We start from the raw sequence: 19,329 nt of genomic DNA, 5'->3' as shown, positions 1-19,329 counted from the left end.
AACTACGCTTTCGGCCGAATGACCCTTCCGGCCAAATGACCCTTTCGGCCAAATGACCCTTCCGGTCAAATGATCCTTTTGGCCAAACGACCCTTTCGGCTTAATGACCTATTCGACCAAACAACTTTCGACCTAGTGGCATTCGGCCGAACGACCCTTCTCCGATTTATGAATGATTTTACTGACACTGCCTCACTCTGAAATAGCATTGCTGTTAGGCCATCACAAATGACTAGTTTAAATAAAGTTTTGTAGGTTTAAGATTTCCGAATCTGTGTCAAAAGGTCGAAGGTAAAAAAATCGAAGGTCAAAAGGTCGAAAGGACAAAAGGTCGAATGGACAAAAGGTCGAAGGGTCAAAAGGTCGAAGGACGAAAGGTCGAAAGAACAAAAAGACAAGAAATGAGATGGGAGTTGTGAGTGAGATGCAAGATGGAAGTAGTGAGCATAGATAAATGAGAAGTGAGAAGTGAAAAGTGAAAAGTGAGAAGTGGAAAGGAAGAAATAAGAAGTACAAAGTGGCAAGTAAAAAATCTCATGTTAGAAGTGAGGAACGGAAAAGTAAGAAGTGAGAGGTAAGTAAGAAATGAAAAGGAAAAAAGAAAGAAGGAAACATATCTAGTAGGAAAGAGAAAGGAAGAATAAAAAAGAACAGAGGGGAAAAAAGAACAAAGGAAGAAAGAAGAAGAAAAAAAGAAAGAAGAAGAAAGAAAGAAAGAAGGAAGAAAATGGGGAAAATAGAAAAAGGAATAGAGAAGAAAGGAAGAAGAAGGAGAGAAGACACAATGAAGCAAAACAAAAGAAAGAAGGAGGAAGAAGTAACAGGAAAAGAGAAGAAAGATGGAAGAAATTAGGAAGAAAGAAGAGAGAAATACGGAAGAAAGAAGGAAGAAAGAAGAAATAAAGAAGAAAGATGGAAGAAGTAAGGAATAAAGAAGAGATAAATAAGGAAGAAAGAAGAAAGAAAGAAGGAAGAGAGAAGGATGAAAGAAGGAAGAAAGGAAGAAAGAGGAAAGAAGGAAGAAAGAAGGATGAAAGAAGGTAGAAAGAAGAAAACAAGGAAGAACGAAAAAGAAAGTAGGAAGAAAATCAAGAAACAAGAAGGAAGAAGAAAGAAAGAAGGGAGAAAGAAGAAAGAAAGAGAGATGAAAAAAGGAAGAAATTTTCGCCTTTTTTCATCTTAGAAAGAAGAAGGAAAAAAGAAAGAAAAAAGGAGGAAGAAAGAAGGTGAAAAGAAGGAATAAAGACGAAAAAAAAACAAAGAAGAAAAACGGAAGAAGGAAGAACAAAGAAAGAAAGAAGAAAAAAGAAGGAAGAAAGGAAGAGAAAAGAAAGAAGAAAAATGAAAGAAGAAATACGGAAGAAAGGAAGAAGAAAGGAGGATGAAAGAAAGAAGAAAAAAAAAGAAGAGAGAAGCAAAAAAGAAAGAGTAAAAACAGGAAACAAAAAGGAAGAAAAAAAGGGTGAGGAGAGAAAGAAGAAAGAAAGAAGAAATAAGGAAGAAAGAAGGGAGAAAGGAGGAAAAAAGAAGAAAGAAAGAAGAAAGCAAGTAGGAAGAAAGAAGGGAAAAGGAAGTTACAAATAAGATAGAAAAAAGGTAGAAAGAAGGAAGAAAGATGAAGGAAGGAAGAAAAAACGAAAAAAAAATTAGAAATAGAGAAGATGAAATATGGAAAGAAGAAGGAAGAAAGAAGGAAGGAAACATATGAAGTAAATAGGAAAAAGGAAGAAAAGAATAGAAGGAAAAAGGAAGAAGAAATAAGAAAGAAGGAATAAAAAAGAAAGACCTTTCGTCCTTTCGACCTTTTGTCCTTCGACCTTTTGACGCAGTGTTTTCGTTTCGACCTTTTGTCCCTTCGACCTTTTGACCCTTCGACCTTTTGTCCTTTCGACCTTCGACCTTTCGTCCTTCGACCTTTTGTCCTACAACCAAGATTTCCTTAAGTTTAATAAACATTAAGTCGAATCAAATCAAGTGGCCTATCTGAGCAAACCTGATGTTGATCTTGCAGTGAAAACTGCGGAAAATCGGAATGACAGCTAGAATAGGTATTCAAGATCTTATAAGGTACCTCGGGGCAAGTGGAACCTAAAAAAAGCTGTTCAACAAAATTGTTATCGCATACTAAGAAAACAGGATATTTCAGAACATTAATAAAGATACTTCATTATATGCTTCCGTTGTGGAATTGTTCATGCCTTGATAGTAAATGGCAATTGGAAATGACAGAAATAAATTTAATAAATGTTAATAATAAGTGGAACCTAATTTGTTTTATACTATGGAACAAAACTAATTCGAAGAATGTAGATATAATGTTCGTATTATGTCTGAGTCGTAGTATTTTCAGATCGTGGATCGTTGCTTGTCGGACTTTTTATTTTTCCAACTAGAAGGGATTATAATGTTTGCAGATATGAAAACAAGACAACATATAAGAAAAGTCCAATATTTATTTATTTATTTATTTATTTAACAATAATAATTCATAACTAGGTATATAAGTAATCTTCTAACGATTTTCAATGTATATGTGGCTATGAGCAAACTATATATTGATAGCAACGTCTTTTGATCAACACCATTGTACATTTCAATACCGATTAAAGTGAATCTTGATCTTGTTCTTGAAAGCAGTTGAATTTTTTTCATTCCTGCAATTAACTGGCAATTCGTTCCAATGTTTAACTGCACGATGACGAAAAGATTCTTTTAAATAATTCGAGCGATACCTAGGGACAGTTAACAGGCAAGTACGGGATGATCGAGTAAATGTGAAAAAGTTGTGGAGGTAAACAGGTGGTCGGCTCAGAATATACAAATTCTTGAAATAAGATGTTTAGTATAACTACATCCTAGATGGGCTTCTCTATATACTGATAAGTGGTCAAATTTCCTCAGATTATATACATATCTGGTGACAGCATTGAAAACTAAATTAAGTCTTTTTTCATTTTTTTTCGAAACAAGACCAAACAGAACATCAATAGCAAACAGCAACAAAAACAAATCAGAATCTTGAGAGAAAAAATTACTTAACTGCTACTGATTCCATCCATGTGAATAGGATTTTTCAATGTCTCCCTCTGACGCACGCTCGAAACATTCTGTCGATGTCATCCTTCTCTTCTTCAAAATTGCAGTCTTAAAAATACCCAATTTATATCCAATAATGCGCCTTTCCAATCACTAACGGCAACAAAACCGATACTGGTGTTGGGATGGAACCACTCTTCGCAGAATCTCGAACGAGATGGATCGCGTGCATGGGGAAACAGCTTACTTGTAATCAATATACCAACCTGATGAGCCACGCCCCTTCGTTATTTGTTATGGGTGCCCATAATATTTGCACCCTTAACTAAACGGGCGGGGCTTATGAGCTTAATTTGTTGAATACAAGACATCTGATTCCGTTGGGAACACTGCTGCGAATGGCCCCCGCTCCCTCCTCCTGGGTTCCGTCGGCAGTCGGAGAACGAAGCCGTCCCACCGGAAGAATCTGCCCCGCTGTACACTCCGGAGCAACTGATGCCGATCTTCGCGCAGCTCGCCACTCGACTGCGCGGCTGCAAAACCCGATTCGACCAGGTCTTCACACTTGGCATGCTCATCATTGAAAATGGCTGCTAGGGTGGGCCTGGTCAACTGGAACGCTTGCTCGCTAAAGAGCAAAACAATCGAGCTGAAGGATTTCCTTGAGGAGAAGGAAATAGACGTGGCTTTCATCACCGAAACGCACCTAAACCGGAGGTGAACGTGAACATCCCGGACTTCCGCATCGTGCGACTCGACCGGCCGACCAGGGGAGGTGGTGTGGCCATCGCTCTTCGCTACAACATCAACTGTCGTCTGCTTCCAAGCTTCCAGCTCAGTGTCATCGAGGCCATCGGTGTCGAAATCACCACTTCGGTCGGCACAATCGCGCTCATCGCGGCGTACTGTCCAACGCAAGCCAAAGCCGGCGATGGATCATCGGCTGCCCTTCGGAGGGACATCGTCAAGCTGACGCGGAGGCAAGGCCAGTATATCATTGCCGGCGACTTGAATGCCAAACATCAAGCCTGGGGCAACAGTCGCGGCAATCGAAACGGCACCATCTAGGGCAACGACATGGAGGAAGGCCACTACACGATCCTGAGCCCGGATTCCCCCACTCGGCTGAGTCGGTCCGGTGCCCACGCAACGCTCGACCTCTACGTAACAAACCTGAGTGACCACGTCTCGCAGCCGGTTGTATACCAGGAGCTCAGTTCGGATCACTATCCGGTGGTGGCGGAACTGGGCTCCTCGGTCAATCGGCACCAGCAGTTACGGCGGAACTACCACCGAGTGAACTGGCAGCGGTTCCAGCAGTGCGTCGATAACACCGTCGACTACGAGGTGCGTCCGGAGACGCCGGAAAGTATCGACCGCCAGCTGTGCGCTATCGAGGAGGCGATCACGGCGGCCCGAGAGCAACACGCACCGACGGCTCGGCAGGTAAGCAACTCCTTAAACATCGATACACTCACCAAAGATTTGATTCGATTGCGGAATGTCACTCGCAGGCAGTTTCAGCGTACTGGACTGCCTGAGCTTAAGGCACGCTGCAATCGAATCACAAAATATCAAGGCCAGAATGGTGGACCTCAAAATAACGACTTCTCGAATAAGATCCGCACTCTCCCAGATTATGCTAATCCGTTCTGGAAAATGACCAAAATTCTAAAATCCAAGTCTCGGCCCATTCCACCTTTGATCCCACTAGACAATAATGGCTCTAAGGAGTCAGTCCACACGAAGCAGCCGTCAACGAGCATGCTAACAACATCCATTTGATTCCCAACGACTTCTCGGAGGAGTTGGAGATCTCAGCTGACGAATTGGCGGCCTATATCAAATCGTCGAAGAACATGAAGGCCCCAGGCTTCGACAGCATCCTGAATCTCGAGCTCAAACACATGAGTGCTCTGTTCTTTGAGTATCTCTCGCTGATCTTTAATCAGTGTCTCCGGCTCAGCTACTTCCCATCATCCTGGAAGTCAGCGAAAGTCATCCCCATCCGGAAGCCTGGGAAGGATCCTTCCTCCCCCAAAAGTTATCGACCCATCAGCCTTCTCTCAGGGTTATCCAAGCTATTCGAAAAAGCTATTCATCATCGGTTACTTGAGTCTGCCGAAAATCTCAACATCTTGCTCGAGGAACAGTTTGGTTTCCGACGCGGTCGGTCAACTGTACACCAACTGACTCGAGTTACCAACGTCCTCAGACGGAACAAGTTTGTCTCAAAAACATCCGCCATGGCCTTACTCGATGTCGAGAAGGCATTTGACAATGTATGGCATGATGGCCTGGTGTACAAACTACAACGCTACAATCTTCCCAGCTACCTGGTGAAAATCATCAACAATTACCTGTCGGCAAGGACATTCCGGGTCTCAATCAGCGGAGCGAGTTCCAATGCGCACAACATCGTCGCAGGCGTCCCCCAGGGTAGTATCCTCGGGCCCCTGCTTTTCAATCTGTTCACCTCCGACATGCCAGAACCTCCAGAAGGCGGCATTCTGTCTCTGTTCGCAGATGACACCGCCATCGTCTACAACGGTAGAGTGATCAGAGCGCTAGTGGCAAAACTCCAACGAGGCCTGGATGCCCTGACAGAGTACCTCACCAGCTGGAAGATCTGTATTAACGCGGCGAAGACCCAGGTCATAATTTTTCCCCACTCTAAATCCCCTAAACTTGTTCCGCCTGGGGACTGTAAAATCATCCTTAATGGCACGACTGTGGAATGGGTCAATGAGGCCGACTACCTTGGCTTGACCCTCGACAGCAAGCTTATTTTCAGGCAACAGGTTGACAAAACGGTGACAAAGTGTAACGCCTTGTTGAAACTACTGTACCCTTTGATCAACCGCCGGTCGTCATTGTCCCTGAAAAATAAGCTTGCTGTCTACAAGCAAATCATCCTCCCTGTGATCGAATATGGCATGCCGGTCTGGGAGAGCTGCGCTAAAACCCACCACCTCAAACTTCAACGGGTCCAAAACAAATTCCTAAGGATGATCCTCAACACCCCTCCCAGGACAAGAACATCCGAAGTCCACCGTCTGGCCGGAATAAAAACCTTACATGAACGCTTTGGTGAGTGTAAAGAAAAGTTTAGGGTCCGTTGCTTGCACTCGGACCAAGAAGCGCTTAGGGCGCTAGTTCCAATCTAGGTTATCAAATTTTTATTGTAAATATTAGTGTACATAGTAGTTAGGTTATCAAATTTAAAAAAAAACACACTAGCGCCTCCTGAAGGCCGTCATGATACATTAGATTTTAAAAATTAAGTAGAAACATAAAAATAATAATAATAATAATAATTAAAATTGGAGTTGGAGGGCCAAGCCGGCCGATCACTGTACATGGTAAAAATAATTGTAGAACAAAAAATGTGTAAATAAAGAAGAATTTTACTACTACTACTAGGAACACTGCTGCTGCAATCATAACTGTCCAATATTTGCTTTATCTCCCATCTATCTTCTTCTTCTTCTTATTGGCATTACATCCCCACACTGAGACAGGGCCGCCTCGCGGATTAGCGTTCATTAAGCACTTCCACAGTTATTAACTGCGAGGTTTTTAAGCCAAGTTACCATTTTTGCATTCGTATATCATGAGGCTAACACGATAATACTTTTATGCCCAGGAGAGTCGAGACAATTTCCAATCCGAAAATCTATATGGGACCTTTTATGGTTCAATCTTACTTGACTGCTACTGATGCCATCTATACGCAATAATTTTCGCATTGTCTTCCTCTGACGCGCGTTCATGATTTTGCTACTTTTCTCTTTTATGTAAAATATTGGTTCTGAAGGGAACCGATTTATTTTTAATGTTTAATATTTTTAATGCACCTTTGCAAACATTAACAGCAACAAAACTAAAATCAGAATGAATAGAAGATGCAATATAAGAATTACTTCTGTCATCTAGAAAGTATAAGCACGATTTAAAAATAACATTACAACTTTGTTTTTTTTTTGGGAATAATTGATAAATGTTTCGCTTTTATGTTCTTTACTATACTTTACTGCAGTTCAGCATCACTTATCCGAGATCCATTCACTGGTACTCCAAGGAGGGGGATTTTTTATCAGATAGTACCCGTTAGCTCCAGCACAGATCGTTTGTCGGCAATTTAGGCTACATTTTCAATCTGTTTTTAAAAGTTAGGAAGGAGTCCGCTTCCTCAATATGCTTTCACAAAAGTGCCTTTGTCAAAGCCCAAAAAGTTTGAATAGGATTTTGCTGGGAATAGTTTAGATAATTCATTTCCTTTAGTACGGATTCAACTCCTTTTGCAATGTACCATATTACCGTGCTTATCGCGTAATACATTGATATCAACACTCAGTTATGAATTATGCTTTCGGATAATGGACAGTAACCGCCGCTACAAGAATTCTTGAACGTACACATCAACTCTTATTGTATCGATCGCTGCAAATGGATTTGAGAGCATTCCATACTAACAAATTGTTTGCAAAACATTGCTTTCTTACAGAATTTTCCTACATAAACTTGCTTATCAACATCGTCAATACTTTACCAGCACGGATCATGTTGAACTGGTTCCGTGGAAGGATCTTATACACAGGATTTTGTTTTTACACGATTTTTTTTCGCTCGTATTTTTGATCGTGTGACTTCAATTTGTCACCAAACTCTTCACAACATGTTTCAAAAAATCCAGAATAGATCAAAGAAAAATCACATGATAATTAATATATGTTAAACATTTAGGATGAGTGGAAAATTGAGAAAATGTAAATCGTGTAAAAACAAAATCCAGTGTAATCGAATTTCACGCATGCAAATTCCTTCTGGAATTCAGAAGAGATGCCTTTGGGAATTGGATTGATATTACTTTCGAAAATCAATCTGGATTCCCCATGAAATTCTGTCAAGATTTCTTTTACAATTCATTCAGAACTCCTCCCGAAAATAAGTCAGGATTCTATTTGGGATATATTCGGGACTTTTTCGGTTTGGTTTTTTATGGAATCAAGTCGGTATTTTCTCTGCGTAGGATAGGAATTATTTCTGCAATTCAAACACGGAAATCCTACATTCTTGATTAGTCGGGGTTCAGCTAAACCGCACCAAGCGGCTTTTTGACTGACTTGTAATATTTTGTTCGCACAAGGAAAACGGGAATCATTTTATATCAATTCAAACGTATGTTTGATGTATGATATCCTCAGTTATGGGGTGATTTGATACGATTTGCGAATAATTAAATCCATTAAACGAAAGCTTGGACAGAAAAATAGGTGATTTTTTGTTGGCACTTGGTGTGTTTTGGCAGAACACCGACCAGATATCCTTCTGGAATTTGAAAATTAACAAAAAAAATTCTCAAGATGTTTCCGGAGTGATGTTATCATTATTGCTCTGGATTTCTTCTAATGTTTAGTAAAAATTCCTTTTAGAATCCACTAAAGATTTTTTATATAATACAATCCAAGACAAAATTTTCAAAACGACTTATCTGCTTTTGTAAACAAAGATTCAAACGACGATTTGACGGATCTGATAGCTCTCCCACGCAAACTAACACCATCAATAGGTAGGTGAAGGTTTCCGCTACCTGTTGATGGTGTTAGTTTGCGTGGGAGAGCTATCAGATTCGTAAAATCGACGTTTGAATCTTTGTTTACAAAAGCAGATAAGTTGTTTTGAAAATTTTGTCTTGAATCGACATTCCATAAAAAAAATAAGGATTACATGAAAAATTGTTCATTATTTTTTTTTATTCCTGTCGCCTATCAAATAAGGCTCAGGCGTGTATAACACTTTACGGAGCTACATTTCTTTGTGATATGTACAATCGATATCATCTTATTATTAACAGTTAGAATAAGAGAAACATAGGCCAACGTACTCGTGGTGACTCGAGGTTAGGTTTACATTTTATTTAACGATGGAAGGGGCTTAGGATTTGGAATCAGGTATTTTCAACTGCTCAACCGGGCATTTGCACGGGACTGATGTTTTCGTAGTATACATGTCGTCTCTTTTCTTCTGCTTGCCGTTTATGAAACTGTCACCATGGAACGCACCCATCTCTTTCCATCCCGCGATTATTCTTATGGCTGTCAGTGCGGAATTTTCAATGTTGACTACGGAATGTACTGTGGTGGTAGGATACAAGTGTCAGTCCCGTGGGCATTTGACGTCAAGGATGCTGTGGCAAGGCGTCGTGCTCGAGCTCTACGGAATAGAAATGCAGAGACAAAACAAAAAAACTTTTAAAAGAGAAGAAAACCCCAATTTAATCGTGGGAAAATCGTTAAGAATTACTATATGAAAAGTTAGCTAATAATTTTTTTGCTTGTGCACACACAAAAATGGAGTGAAATAATAGCCTTTCGGTACAACTTTATTGTACGAGAAAGGAAAAAACGTACGTCCCAGTCAAATTTCTCCAGTGCTATCGAGAAGCAGTGCTGTGTCTGTTTAGGATTGTTCAAATACCATGCACACAGCTTCTTCCACGGTTCTTATAAATATTTGAACGTTTAGGTGGGAAATTGACCACACTGAGGAAGGGGATATCGAAAATTGACCACAATCTGTTTATGGGGTATATGTAAAACCCCTTGATCTTGTTTTGTTTTCCTCTTCTTTTATTAAGAAACACCAGTTGAGAAGACAAATAACAAAAAAAAATTTTTTGGCTAAAACGGACATGCTGCCAAATCACATAGCGTATTTTGATTGAACATCGTATTTGTTTTTGGCGAAATTGAAGGATTTTATCTGAACGTCTTTCCCGGTGGTCTTTTAGCTATCGGTTAAATGACCCTTTCCGTAGGGAAGTTAATCACATTGCGGTGGATTCTTACATTTAAAATAATTTCCCTGGTAAACGGACCCTAATCCCATCCTATGCAGGATGTTTGTGCGTGTAGAATGAGTTGAATAAAGGTCATGCAATTCAAAGGGTAGGTTGGTTCATACGCACTCCACGTCCCATGAGGGTGACATGTTTTTCCGTCAATATGGATGTGAGCATGCGAGAGAGCGATGTGTTCCCATCAAATCAAGAAAGCATAACAACTTGAACTCAACACTCAATCAAAATTACTCTTCCAACGAAAGCAAAGCTCCAGATTTGATACTAGAAGGGGTGATATCGCATCTCAATATCAGGCAGTCAGTCAATAATAACTAATCGAGCGTCCATTCCCATCATCACGTAACTACATGAATCGGAAACGAATTAAATTCCAACCTGCGGCGGCCGTCCCTGCTGTTTGCTACTCGGTTCCAGGTTGTGTGTGAGAAGCAGACGCTCGCTCTCCCTTGATAGAGACAGCGAGGACGGTTGCGTCTTCTTCGCACTGCTGCGTAGCAGAGAAGCACCACACGAGAAGCAAAACAATTTAAACAATCAATTTTATTTCATACGGTTCGATGTGTACCTACTCTATAATAGCAGCTACAAGCATATATTATGCACTTCCAAAACAGCACTAAAATGGACTAAAGTTCATTCTGCAAATACTTTTGCTTCAAAAAATTGATTGAAAGAGTTTACTACTTTTTTAAGGTAAAATTCTATTTGATATTTGATGCCCTATAATAGTTATCTTCAGCTGAGCATAGACTGACATGCTGGCGACGTATTGTCAACGCCGTGCATTACAACGCTACCGCCAAACAGTATGCGAGATGGGATAAATCGGCGAGACTTGATTTGTTGTGCACTAAAGAGACTAACTGATTTGAAAAGCACAATGTAGCAAGACACGTGGGCCTAAGGTTTTGAGGGATGAATAAATGAATGATTGAAAGGGATGGACTGAACTAAGGCAGGCAAATTATCGATGCGCAGAGAAAAGAGCTGCTTATTGTTATGTATTCCGGGCACTGGGTTTATGCAAAACTCGGTACAGCAAAGTAGCAGCTGTGATTCCCGAATAGTGGCATGAAAACTAAGGAAAATCAATTCTCTGATCTTCTCTGTTTCATATATAGGATAAAACGACAGGAGTTAAGCACCGCGTCAAACAAAATTGATTTTAAAAATTCTTTAAAAATAAACTGTTGATTTTTTTCTCTGATCTCCAACTCTTATTTCATAAATTTTGTGTAAATTGTGCTAAACCTAAGAGTTTTGATTTAATCACAGAAAAAACAAACTACCAAGCAATACAAGGACACAGTTGCCTATCGTTGCGATATTTTCTTAAGGACAGTTCTATTGTTCCGGTATTACGGTATTACGAATCCCGTGGGGGATTCCCCCGAATCCCGTGGGGGATTCCCCCGAATCCCGTGGGGGATTCCCCCGAATCCCGTGGGGGATTCCCCCGAATCCCGTGGGGGATTCCCCCGAATCCCGTGGGGGATTCCCCCGAATCCCGTGGGGGATTCCCCCGAATCCCGTGGGGGATCCCCCCGAATCCCGTTGCGGATTCCCCCGAATCCCGTGGGGGATTCCCCTGAATCCCGTGGGGGATTCCCCCGAGTCCCGTGGGGGGGTCCCCCGAATCCCGTGGGGGGTTCCCCCGAATCCCGTGGGGATTCCCCGAATCCGTGGGGATTCCCCGAATCCGTGGGGATCCCCTGAATCCGTGTGGGATTCCCCAGATCCCGTGTGGGATTCCCCGAATCCGTGTGGGATTCCTGAATCCGTGGGGATTCCCCGAATCCGTGGGGATTCCCGAATCCCGTGAGTTCCCCGAATCCGTGGGAGTTCCCTGAATCCCGTGGGGATTCCCTGAATCCCGTGGGGAGTTCCCCGAATCTGAATCCGTGGGGATTCCCTGAATCCGTGGGGATTCCCGAATCCGTGGGGATTCCCTGAATCCGTGGGGAGTTCCCCGAATCCCGTGGGGGATACCCCCGAATCCCGTGGGGGATACCCCCGAATCCCGTGGGAGTTCCCCAGATCCCGTGGGGATTCCCCGAATCCGTGGGGATTCCCCGAATCCCGTGGGGATTCCCCGAATCCGTGGGGATTCCCGAATCCCGTGGGGATTCCCCAGATCCGTGGAGTTCCCCGAATCCCGTGGGGGATTCCCCCGAATCCCGTGGGGGATTCCCCCGAATCCCGTGGGGGACTTCCCCGAATCCCGTGGCGGACTCCCCCGAATCCCGTGGGAGTTCCCGAATCCGTGGGGATTCCCCGAATCCCGTGGAGTTCCCCGAATCCGTGGGAGTTCCCCGAATCCCGTGGGGATTCCCCGAATCCGTGGGGATTCCCCAGATCCGTGGGGATTCCCCGAATCCGTGAGTTCCCCGAATCCGTGGGGATTCCCCGAATCCCGTGGGATTCCCCGAATCCGTGGGGATTCCCCAGATCCGTGGGGATTCCCGAATCCGTGGGGATTCCCCAGATCCCGTGGGGATTCCCCGAATCCGTGGGGATTCCCCGAATCCCGTGGGGGATCCCCCCGAATCCCGTGGGGGATTCCCCCGAATCCCGTGGGGGATTCCCCCGAATCCCGGGGGGGATTCCCCCGAATCCCGGGGGGGATTCCCCCGAATCCCGGGGGGGATTCCCCCGAATCCCGGGGGGGATTCCCCCGAATCCCGGGGGGGATTCTCCCGAATCCCGGGAGGGAATCTTTCTTTCCCCGAATCCCGGGGGGGATTCCCCCGAATCCCGGGGGGGATTCCCCCGAATCCCGGGGGGGATTCCCCCGAATCCCGGGGGGGATTCCCCCGAATCCCGGGGGGGATTCCCCCGAATCCCGGGGGGGATTCCCCCGAATCCCGGGGGGGATTTTCTCAAACCCCATGAAAGATCCTCTCGTAGATTCAATTATTCAATATACATTGAACCCAGAAAATCGTCTATAGTTAATAACTAATTGTTCATCAAGCTCTACTATTTATTGTTTAATACGAAAATAAAGTTTTTATTGTTTCTATCATCAACAAATCATAGGAATATGTGATTGCAAATTGCTTGTTCTATTAGTTCGGTGGGGTATTGAATCGCGTTTAATCTCCATCATAATGAAAATTTCTATATTTTCAGTCACTTATTCAAATGAAATTTTGAACTGAGTCAAAAAAGTCACTGCAAGTATGCCTTAATTACCATGTTTTAATAATAGAATTAAAACATTGATTCGAAATGCACCTTGCTGTCATGAGAATCCATTGCAATGCTATTTTTCGAAATCTCATAAGTTTTTTTTGACAATTTTTATTCACTCAGTAATCATTATTTTCCACTCCATCGCCACACAATCTCCCCGGTACGATGGTTTTCGGGGCCAGCACCAAAGCAAAACAGCAAGCATGAGTAGAGTTCGCTCGCTGGTTCGTCTTGGTCGTCGCCTGTGTCGCTTGTACACTCAACCGGCAACAGCCAATATCCAGCAGGTCGGCCGTACCTATCTACCGGCGCAGCCAATGTGGATGGATGGCGTTTGGAATGGCTTCAAGTTTTATCTTGGGGAGCGACGACGGCGGCGGTAGGCGGTTTGGCGAGATTCGGAGTATGAATGTAAGCCAACATCAACTATGAACGCTTGCTGGTGGTTTGGGCCGGATGAAAACTTGGCGAAATACAACGAAAAAGAGGTCCGCTCAATGGGCGAGCGAGCGCTCGCTCATTCAATCGCTCCGCTTGGCAATGCTGCGGCGAGTGCTGAGTTGCGGGAATCAGAACGAACAAACGAACGAACGAATAAGGACGGCTCAGGAAAGAAGATGGGACTTTATGGGTATTCGTTTTGCGATGATTAAAATAAATGAAAATTGTTTGGTGTTGACGGTGGAGAGGGGTGCCTGCTTGGGCAACGCAGGAATTCAGAGTAGGACGATGAGCAGTGTTCGCATGCTGAACTTGTGATTTGTCAGAGGATGCGGGCACAGGCGATTGTCACGTCGGTAGCTCTACGCTAACGGGAATATCTGGGGAATGGAAGGAAAGAAAGGGATTAGAATAATTGCAGTTGAATTTCCAAGGTATGCATTCTAAAAGGGCAACTTGAGCATTCAGATGATGATTTCGTCGATTTTTTCTGATGTAATGAAATGTGCAGGAAGTCTTAAACATTTCAAGAATACGTTGGTAGAAGCTTCCAGCAAGATTACCTTTAATATAATTTATTTGTTAGATCATTTGTCAAATGTTTGATAACTTGACTCGTGTTCCATATAATTCGCTTTGAACCATCGTCTATTCCATTAGACTCATGGAAATCATCAACTACGATGAAGACTTTACACGTTGCTTACAGAGGCAGTGGCATTCTTCGAGCGATAGCGAAAACGAAGTCGCGGTGCAAACAACACTCACTGTGCCGCTATATAGTGGGAAGGTTGTTAGGCATTCGCTTTCTAAAATCTGCCTAAAACACTTGACTGGAGGTGCGTTCAAGGTAGGCAACCGACGTCGTATCGCTGCGCGTCAGAGTCGTCTTCGCTTTCGCATTCGCTATGCCCCATTTCGGCTCAAAAGAGGGTATTATCAAACATTATTATATCATTTAAAATACACGTATCATGTTCGGTACCAACCCAAGCCGGAGAAAAATGTTTTTCGCTCTTTGTACCCATTCTCTCTCGCATTCGTTGGTGCTAACTTGAAGTCGCAAGAGAAAATGTGCTGTTTTCATCGCACGCTTTGTTTGTCAAGAGGAGTTTCTTTATACGATGGGAAATACCTACAAGAAACTTGTGAGATATTTTGCCGTTTGAATTATGTTGTCTTTTTATATTGGAAATTGCTAACCATCGGAACATATGCATATAATAGAATTAGGATAATTGATAAAGAGACTCGGGTTCATTTTTTATCTATAAGTCTGTCTACAACTTATTGCAATAGTCATGTAAAATTACTATACTTTTTGGGTTGCTTTTCCAAACAGTATCATCCAAAAATCTAAAATCTATAATCAGTGATAAACATTTCCAATCAATTCCCAAGATGATTCGTCAAAGTTTCCCAATTATAGAAAATCACTCGACAATAAAAATCCCGTTCTCTATTCTACCAATCAACAGTCAATGCATGACCCTTTTTAGTTTTCCCAAGAGCGACCAAAAGTCCCCGCGCACTAAATACATACCTAGTGATGAGCGGCACGGCAACAATTTTCCCAAGATTGCTGGCTAAAGCAATCGGCTGCGACGGCGATGACGACGGTGAAGGCGAATAATAATGTATCAGATAATAAAAAGCGCGCACGCGTGCGCTCACGTTCGCTACTTGCTTACATTATTCCGTTCTCGAGTATCTACTCACTAGGCGCGCGTGGTTCCGTGGCATATCGCCAAGGCAAATCAACTCCGCGCTCGGGTCACTCACCAGAACGAACCAAAGGAGAACGTGAGCACCGCGTTCGGCTGCCTCTCACCAATACACTGGCAAAATGTGCTTCGGCTCGAAAACTGCATCTGTTGAGTGAGTTGCCGTGAGTGTTCGACGAGTGACCGCCAAAAATGAAACCTTGAGAGGGTTCGTCGACAGAAACTTCCTTCTTTGTGGCAGTTTGCTTCAATGCCGAGCGAGCACCTCTCTCTCTTTTCCAATCAACGTAATCTTATAGAGTGAGCGAGTTATCGAGAGCCATTCCAAACGAGTGTCAAGCTGTAAGCGCGCGTACTTGCCGACTATGTTGTTGCTTTTGTTATTGGACTAGCTGTGAACTGTTTTGCCTCGCCTTGCATTCATCTGTTCGCACTTCACCGTGTTCCATCTGTTTTCATGTTATGCCATGCCTCCACCTACCACACTGCATGGTCCTCTCCGCTGACGACTCTCGTCTCATGGAATTATGTACATGCATGCAGCTACCGCTAGCATGAGCAGAAAGTCCATCGGTCTGGATTTTGTGTGTTCTGGCCGCCTGCTGCCTGTTGTGTGTTGTGTCGTTCGGTGGGTTTAAGGTTTTGCCCCCGCTGGCTATTCTCCGCAACGCCGGCTGATGACTCTGAAACTGTCCCGGGTGCTGCACCGGTTCGCCAGATATGAGAAAGAAGGGTGTGCGCGTGAGGAGCAATCCGATTTGTGTGAGAACACCATCACCACCCGACTTCTGGGTGGATGCTGGCCGCGGTGGCAGTGCAGGAGGTTGTTGGTAAACTTGACAACCGTAATGACATGATACGGCGGCATAAGTTGGGTCGGGGCGTTTCGTTGCGTTTGTTTTGCATCGAGGAGTTTAACTACCAGCTCATCTAGGGATTTGAGCGCTTTGGTTTGCGGTCACTTTCGGGAGCAATGTATTCGCTGCAATCTGCTACGGGCAAGTTGGTTGTACTCATTTCGATTGAAGGGGCCCCTGCTGTTAAGCTGGGCTTGCTATAATGATGCAACAAGTGTAGATGAGTAATAACGAAACAAGTTGTTGCAGCGTTAATGCGGAGTTACTCAGGCTAGTTCTGATTTTATGAACTATATTGATTATCTTCATTCAAGCTAAATAAAAGCTTGAAAATATTCCGTTGGTCCACTCATAGGTTGGTCATAGGTTGTGATTGCCTTTAGAGGTTCGCGCCGATCCGAAAATCGTCGGAGGCGAGTTTGTCAATTTAGGCAGTTTTAGCCACGTTACGTTCGTGTTTCAACTAGACCTGTGCGCCGCCGCGCCACGCCGCCGCCGCCGGTGGTTTTACTCACGCCGCCGCCGCTGGCGATTTTGGGTCGGCGCGCCGCTGATCATAATTTTTGCCACGCCGATGACTAATCACAATAAAAAATTAAATTAACTTGAGTCGAGTCAAGTACGATACACTGAAGATGGCCTAACAGTTGAGATCAAAATACGTATCGCTAAAGCAATACAACGTGGTGGAATTAATTGGAATAGTACTAAATTCGTCTATTGTCAATGAAGTTGAGGTGGAACTGGTCAGAATTCAATTTCAAATCTTCCTCAAGCAATGGTGTCTCTAAGTCGGAGTAGTGACATGTATTATCTTGGTTAATGAATAAGTTGGTTGATCAGATTGAGAGTTTGAATGAGGTTTTTTCTAGTAAATAATACATAAATTGTTCAACTGGTTTTTAAATCCGTCTAAGTCAGGGCCTCATTCAGTTGGGCACCTAAACTTGTAGGAGACTCTCAAAAAAATGTGTTTGCTGTGATACACAAGCTTTTGTAAGGGCCTGCACACATGCTCAAAGTGCCCCCTCCCATTCCTATAGGATCTGACAAAGGTGTAGGCAAATCATTACAGTTCAGGAATATCAAGTTTAGTAACACATTCATTATCTTGACAATATTTTCTTTTTTATTTATTAAAATCAATCAGGCCAGCTTTCTTTGTTTTTAGATTTGCGCTATTAGGACAGTTGACTTATTAGGAAAAAAATAGCAAAATAATTAAACCCCTACTGTGAATGCTTTTCCAATTCTTTTTTTGTTCCGTGTAACTAATCTTTATTTTAGAATCATTTTTTGAATATGATTGATAAAACTACTTGGTATATTGCGAACATCAGTTGAAAACTGCCGCTGTAGCCCAGAACTGGGATGTTGTCGCCTCGCCGCTCAGTATTTAGTAAAATTATTCAGTTGAAACGCCAGGCAATTTCAAATATTACGAAATTTTATTTTACTATTTAATAGTTTATTGTGAAAGCTCTAGAAACATTTTCTTCAAAAACTTCCAATACCTGGAATTCCTGTGAATAATCGGAAAAGTATCGTTTCGAAATTCATTTAAGATTTCCTTCGAAATTTCTTCCAGGGATTCCTTTTTTTTTCGAGAGTTGACCAGTTGTAGTCTTAATAGACTGGTATCTCGGCTGGGCTCTCCATGTGATACACAATACTAGCAGACGACTCAAGCTATGTTGCTCACTAGGTCACTGCGGTCTGGGTTCGTATTGTGATCATACCGATACATTTCCCTTCGGGGCCGTCCAGAAACCACGTGGTCATATTTTTGAAGATTTACAACCCCCCCTCCCCCCATGTGGCTTATCGTGGTCATTTGGCAGAGCCCCCCCCCCCCTATGACCACGTGGTTTTTTCAAAACCAAAAAAAAATTTAACAAAAACTTATATAACTAAAACATATGGTTAACCCGATCAATTTTGAAGATGGACAAAAACAGGAATTTCAACTGATTCAAAATCAAACTAAACCCGGCATGGAAATTATAAATTTTCATGAATTCTAACATTGTGATTATGTTATCATGTTGTAATCTGTATCAGGTATTAGGATATCTAGAACTCGCACATCTTCGATGCATCAGGATACAAAAAAAATGTAGACTCGCAAATATGTTATAAAAATTTCTAGATAAATTTGTAATGGCTTAGAAACTTTCCAAATTATCCCTATATTTTTTAATTTTTTGGCATTAAATGCTAGTTTTCATTTTATATTTACAGTCTTTAATATCTTTGGGTTCCTTTTGGTATTCTAGAATTTATTGTTATATTTTGGTATTTAACCCTTTCAGGACGATGTAAAAAGGATTTAACGTACATATTTAGGGTTTTCCACTCGAAAACACTTGCCAAAACTAGTATAGTAAGATGACTGAAAAGTCGTATTTTTTTCCGGGTGTCATAGGCCAAACTGCTCTGAAGTACATTTCCTCGAAAGTATCAAAAATCATGCCAAGAAACAAAATGTCCTAAGCTGAGAATATATCCACAAATATCTATGTAATCATGAGACATGATATTACGGAGTTTTGAAACGACCGGATCAACCAATTTCTGAACGATGTATCCGTACATCGCTAAGCATTCAAGCAGGTCCATTGAGCCGATGCGATTTCATTTTTTACTTTCACAAGCTACAATAGACCTTCCATGAGTCGATGTTCTAAGATATGATATCGTCTGAAGTAGAAACCCTGCTCAAAAATTTATAAAAAAATTCCATAACAATTAGGAAATTTCCAATAAATCATGGTATGAACAATAAAAAAATATTAAATTTTCTACAAATAATGCAAAATTTTCATAAACAATTAAGAATTTTCCCCAAAAGAAAAATAAATTAACACTTTTAAAACCAAAAATTGCAATTATGAAAGAAGAATTTTCCATAAAGAAATCTAAATGTTTTACGGAAAAAAATACAAACATTCCATAAATAAATCAGTATTCTTCTTCTTATTGGCATTACATCCCCACACTGGGACAGAGCCGCCTCGCAGCTTAGTGTTCATTAAGCACTTCCACAGTTATTAACTGCGAGGTTTCTAAGCCAAGTTACCATTTTTGCATTCGTATATCATGAGGCTAACACGATGATACTTTTATGCCCAGGGAAGCCGAGACAATTTCCAATCCGAAAATTGCCTAGACCGGCACCGGGAATCGAACCCAGCCACCCTCAGCATGGTCT

General features: G+C 42.4%; 1 long non-coding RNA gene across 1 annotated transcript; it reads right to left on the bottom strand.

The window, feature by feature from the left end:
• Nucleotides 1-8,929: 8,929 nt before the first annotated feature.
• On the bottom strand, nt 8,930-15,600 carry LOC134219492 (uncharacterized). Its single transcript, XR_009981580.1, has 2 exons — nt 15,081-15,600; nt 8,930-9,252 (listed from the first exon to the last, which is right to left on the bottom strand). It is a non-coding gene; the product is annotated as an uncharacterized LOC134219492 (long non-coding RNA).
• Between the last annotated feature and the right edge of the window lie 3,729 nt (nt 15,601-19,329).

Source organism: Armigeres subalbatus, chromosome 3 (assembly GCF_024139115.2).
Source record: "Armigeres subalbatus isolate Guangzhou_Male chromosome 3, GZ_Asu_2, whole genome shotgun sequence".
In the NCBI taxonomy this organism is placed as follows: Eukaryota; Metazoa; Arthropoda; class Insecta; order Diptera; family Culicidae; genus Armigeres; species Armigeres subalbatus.
The sequence above is the reverse complement of the archived record's forward strand: the minus strand, read 5'-3'. Positions and strand labels throughout refer to the sequence as shown.